Below are 6000 nucleotides of genomic sequence, written 5' to 3'. Positions count from 1 at the left end.
AAGACCGAAAGAGCAGAGACAAGACATCCCATCAACTGATAGTTCAGAACAGGTGGCTGTGTAAAGCATGATGGGTGAAAAAGGTGTCAAGTGCAGCAGCACAGTTAATATCGATTTACACCATTAACAGCTGAGAAAACGGCTTACCCAGAACTCCAACGGCTGCAAGAACAGGATAATAAATGCGTTGTTTCTGATAGGTTATGGGATATTCCATTTCTGTGAGAAGCACTGACTTCTTTTGGCCTGGAAACCACAACTCCGGCAGATACTGTGAGATGATTCATTCCAACGAGCCCTGATTTATGCAGGGGATAAGTCTCCATTGGCAAGGTAATACCCCTGATCATTACATTATTTTTACAATCATTTGAACAAACACATTACATCAGCAGCATTGACTCGAATGTAAATAATGATGTGGATATAAGACGGTACCTCAAAGTCCAGGACATTAGCTTAATCAGGCCTCTCTCAGGAATAAAGTTACAAGCTGTGCTCATACAGGACCCTGAAGGCGGCGGAACAGGTAGATAAGGTGGTAAAGAAGGCATATGGGATACTTGCCTTTATTAGCCGAGGCATAGAATATAAGAGCAAGGAGGTTATGATGGAGCTGTATAAAACACTGGTTAGGCCACAGCTGGAGTACTGTGTGCAGTTCTGGTCGCCACACTACAGGAAGGATGTGATCGCTTTGGAGAGGGTGCAGAGGAGATTCACCAGGATGTTACCAGGGCTGGAGCGCTTCAGCTATGAAGAGAGACTGGGAAGATTGGGTTTGTTTTCCTTGGAGCAGAGGAGGCTGAGGGGGGACATGATTGAGGTGTACAAAATTATGAGGGGCACAGATAGGATGGATACTAAGGAGCTTTTTCCCTTCGTTGAGGGTTCTATAACAAGGGGACATAGATTCAAGGTAAAAGGCGGGAGGTTTAGAGGGGATTTGAGAAAAAACTTTTTCACCCAGAGGGTGGTTGGAGTCTGGAACTCACTGTCTGAAAGGGTTGTGGAGGCAGGAACCCTAACAGCATTCAAGAAGCATTTGGATGAGCACTTGAAATGCCATAGCGTACAAGGCTACGGACCAAATGCTGGAATATGGGATTAGAGTAGACAGGGCTGATGGCCGGCGCGGACACGATGGGCCGAAGGGCCTCTATCCGTGTTGTATGACTCTATGACTCTCTATGACTCTAGGACTGATCCAACAACAATGAACGGCTTCATTTACAGTTTTATGGAACTGCATTGAACATGTTCACTTCTGCCGACTCATTTATAACTCATATCAATTTCTCCGCAGTGTACACTGAATCCAGGGACACAAACAGACCCATTTCACTCTGTTCCTGCAGTTTCCCAGTTAAAATATTAATTTTGAGTCTCTGACAGAAGGACAGCAGGATTGCAGTCGAGAAATGACTGTGGGTGATATTAGGGGTCGGACACTGAACGAGCTTCATTGCCATTCCTCTCTCCGTTGTTTTATTGCAGATGTTTCCCGATTTGTTCTAGATTTGACTCATGGCTCCAATAAAATTGGCCACGTGTAACTGAGCTAAGCTCACAGCCCAATTTTATTTCTGTCATAAAGGCCCTGTACTTCTCTCACCCAACTTCATTCCTTCCTCAGCTCAGTGCCATTGAAACTCTCAGTCTTCCTCTGCCCCTCCAGACTCTGTTTCTCCAGTCCACTCCAGGCCGGCCATCCATCCTCCACTTTCCTGCTCGGCCTCACTGACCCTCACTGACGCCCACTTCCACATCGCCTTACATTCAACATTTTCATATTTGGGCTTAAATCCCTCCATGGCTCATCACTCCACATCCACCTCCCCTCATCTACACATAAAATGATAGAAGCACAGAAGGACGCCATTCGACCCATCCTGCCTGTGCTGGCCCTTTGAAAGAGCTACACAATTAGCCACAGTGGCCTGCTCTTCCCCGATCGCCCTGCAAATTTCCCCTTACAGCGACAGCAAACCCACCCATGACTTCATCATTCATCAGTCACTGGCCTATTTAGTTGGGATTACCTCAATAGTTTATATTCAACTATCTGATCATAACCAGGAGAATCTTCTCTTCCCTCCTTATCATCTTTATCTCTGATGCATTTAAGTGTTCAATCTTTGGCTCCCTCCTCTTCCTCATCTACATGCTGCCCTTTGGTGACACTGTCTGCAGATATGGACCAGCTTTCAAATGTACGCTGACAAAACCATCGCCTCTCTTGGCCCTTCCAATGTCGTTGTGTTGTAAGACCCATATCCTGTTGTAGATGAGCTGCTATTTCCTCCAGTTACAATTGAGAAGTCATGATCTTTGTTCCCTCAATCTCGACATCCTTGCCGCTGATTTCACCCCATCCCGGGATTTTGTCTGAGGCTGGTCCTGACCGTTCGTAACTTTCACGTGCTATTCAACTCCGAGCTGAGCTTCTGAACCCCTCTCCTCTTTATCGCAAGGACCGTCTACTCCTGTGTCCATAATAATGCCTGTCCGACCTCTCTACACTTCTGCTACTGAAAACCTCACACAGGCCTTTGTAAGCTCTCCGGTAAACTCACACGAGCCACTCATTACCAGACTGAAGTCATTCATTACATTTTAGCTGATGTGTACTGTACATGCAGAGGAGCTGAAACTGACACATACACGGTTACTACAGTATGCATAAAAACATAAGAAATATGCGCAGGAGCAGGCCACACGGCCATTCGAACCTGTTCCGCCATTAAATGAGCTCATGGCTGATTTTCTACTTCAAATCCATTTCCCACCCAATTCCCAAATCCCTTGATTTTTAGATTCCAAAAATATATCGATCTCAGCTTTGAATGTACTCAATACTCAGCATCCACGGTATTCTGGGGTAGAGAATTCCAAAGATTCACAACCATCTAAGTGAAGAAATTCCTCCTCATCTCAGTCTTAAATGGCCGACCACTTAACCCGAGGCCATGCCCCATAGTTCTAGACGCTCCACCCAGGGTAAACAAGCTCTCCGCATTTACCCTGTCAAGACCCGTAACAATCTTATATGCTTCAATTAGATCACCTTTCATTCTTCTAAATTCCAGATAGTATAGGCCCATTCTACTCAATCTCTCCTCATACGACATCCCTCTCATCCCAAGAATCAATTTAGTGAACCTTTGTTGCACCGGCTCGAAGGCAAATACATTCTTCCTTGGATAAGGAGACCAAAGCTATACACAGTACTCCAGGTGAGGTCTCACAAAAGCCCTGTATAATTGTAGTAATTCTTCCTTACACCTAACCCCTTTGCAATAAAGGCCAACATGCAATTTGCCTTCCTATTTGATTGCTGTACCTTCATGCTAACGTTTTGTGTTTCGTGTACGAGGACATCCAAATCTCTCTGAACACCAACATTTAATACTTTCTCACTATTTAAAAAATATTCTGTTTTTCTATTCTTCCTCCAAAAGTGAATAACCTCACATTTCCCCACATTACATTCCATCTGACACCTTCTTGCCAACTCACTTAACCTTTATATCTCTTTGTAGACTCCTTATGTCCTCCTGACAACTTGCTTTCCTACCTAGCTTTGTATCGTCACCAAATTTGGATACATTACACTCGGTCCCTTCATCTAAGACGTTAATATAGATTGTTAATAGCTGAGGCCAAAGCACTGATCCGTAAGGCACACCACTACTTATAACTTGCCAACCTGAAAATGACCAGTTTATCCCTACTCTCTGTTTTCTCTCCGGTAACCAATCCTCTATCCATGCTGATATATTACTCCCAAACCCATGAGTCCTTATCTTGTGCAAATACATTTTTATGTGACACCTTATTGAATGCCTTTTGAAAATCCAGATATAATACATCCACTGGTCTGACTGTGTCTCTTAGGGGTTATTGGGTCACTGTGGGTTTACTGGGTCACTGAGGGATCACTGGATCACTGTGCGGTTACTGGGTCACTGTAGGGTGTCTGGGTCACTGTAGGGTGTCTGGGTCACTTTGGGATTACTGGTTCACTGTGGAGATACAAAGATGGGGAAATTACACAGGTATTGAATATGTATATATATTTTTATCTGTTCCTTTCGTTCTCTAAATCTCTGTATCTCTCTTTATGAGTAACTCTCTCTCTATGAATAGTTCCCTCTTGATATGTCCATCTCTCTTTATGTCTTCATATACATACACATACACACAGATATATATATATATATATATGTATATATTACCTTCTGTGACTTTATCCATCACGCTTGACACATCTGTGTATCTCATGATGCCTTTCTTTTTCAATCTTTCCGTCTACAAACCTCCCTCACTCTTTGTGAACATCTCTGCCACCTTGAATCAGTTTCAACCTCTCCTTCCGATCTCCCTCGGTTTATCTCTGCCTTTCTGTCCCTTTGTTTTCCGTTTCTCAGTCCGTTTCACTGGGGGTAGTTGTTGACTTTGTGCAATAGTGTAAAGCGGGTGACAGCGAATCGAGAGCCTGTTTTACGTCTCTCTCGAGTTTTTTTCCCATTAATGTAATAATGAGGATAGATGGAAAACATTTCTATTAACCGGTTAACATGATTGCATGAAGTCAAAATCTAGCCCAATGTTTATTCTATTCTCTGCATATAGGTTAATAGGGGTGAGTCAACAGTAAGTAAATGAATAATAATCGAGTATTTAAAGAGCGTTTAGAGGTAAAGAAAATAGGTTGATGAACAGAGGGGCAGATTGCACGGCGGGGGAGATTACATAGAAGGGGAATATTACGCCGAGAGGAACATCACACGCAATGAGGTGGATTATTACACAGCGGAAAACATGGGATTCGAGACAGAGTGATCGGTTGCACACAATGGATTGATGCCTGCTCACAATTGTAGCTGATCTGATGCATCGTGTCCATAGCCTACTAGTGCTCAGCGTGAGTCATTGGTTGCGGTACTTGCCTGCATCACATGCAAGGTTTGGGATGGTTCAGGAGAGAAGTGAGCAGGTTCAGTTGCAGCGACAGTGCTGTTCAACAAACAATGCCAAGCCAGAGAGAAAATCCAACTATTCGAGGGATGAGGCCTGGTCGTTCATGGCGGAGAAGCTAAAGATGCCAGTGGTACCACCTGAGAAGGTGGCTGGAATATCCCAGAAATGTGCTCGCAGTCTTGAATTTTCCCACCCATTCATTCTGACAGTTAGGAAGCCGCAGAGCAGCGAGCGCATAAGTCATAAGCCCAGTTACTGGGTTTTGGATTGCTGTGTTGGAAGATTTGGCCAGATTGAGACAATGGCATGAAAACAAGTCCCCTCAGCAGGGGCCATACTTCCAGCCCACTTGCAGGACATTAATCCACAACCATTTCAACATGAAGACCATTGTAACCAAGCAGATGTGTAACAGCTGTAACACTTACCGCTGTCTGGGTCAACTCCCAGGTGGCCACCCATACTGGACAAGGTGCATTTTCACAGAAATGTACTGGAAGCTGGTGGCGATTGGTATCTCCAGTCTCTTGTTAATAGTTGCCACTGTGTGTGACGATGTCTTCGACAAGTGGCTGCCAGTCGCGTGCAAGAAGAGAGTTGATATTCACTGAAATCTGAGCCCTTCGCTAAGGTTAGATAAGGGTGGCAGGGCAGGTGGTTCGTCGTAACTGCAGTATGTGGAGACCAGTGAGATTCTGAGCAAAGCAGCCACATATGCGATAAGTGTCCGAAACTCGAGGAATTTCGGCTCCGAGTTTTTGAGCTGAAGTGTGAGCTGCACACATTGCGATGCATCAGGGATGGGGGAGAGTTATCTGGACACTTTGATCCAGGAGGCAGTCACACCCCTTAGGTTAAGTAGCAGTTTCGAGTTGGTGAGTGGTCAGGGACATGAAGGGTGTGACTGCGAGTCCGAAGGTGTGGGGACACAGGATGAAGTGATGGAGAATCCTAAGCCCTTGACATTGTCCAACAGGTACGAGATAATTGCTATCCGTATAGATGTGAACAAGGATT

This window comes from Heptranchias perlo, unplaced genomic scaffold, assembly GCF_035084215.1.
Source record: "Heptranchias perlo isolate sHepPer1 unplaced genomic scaffold, sHepPer1.hap1 HAP1_SCAFFOLD_43, whole genome shotgun sequence".
Taxonomy (NCBI): domain Eukaryota; kingdom Metazoa; phylum Chordata; class Chondrichthyes; order Hexanchiformes; family Hexanchidae; genus Heptranchias; species Heptranchias perlo.
This window is presented reverse-complemented; position numbering follows the sequence as displayed.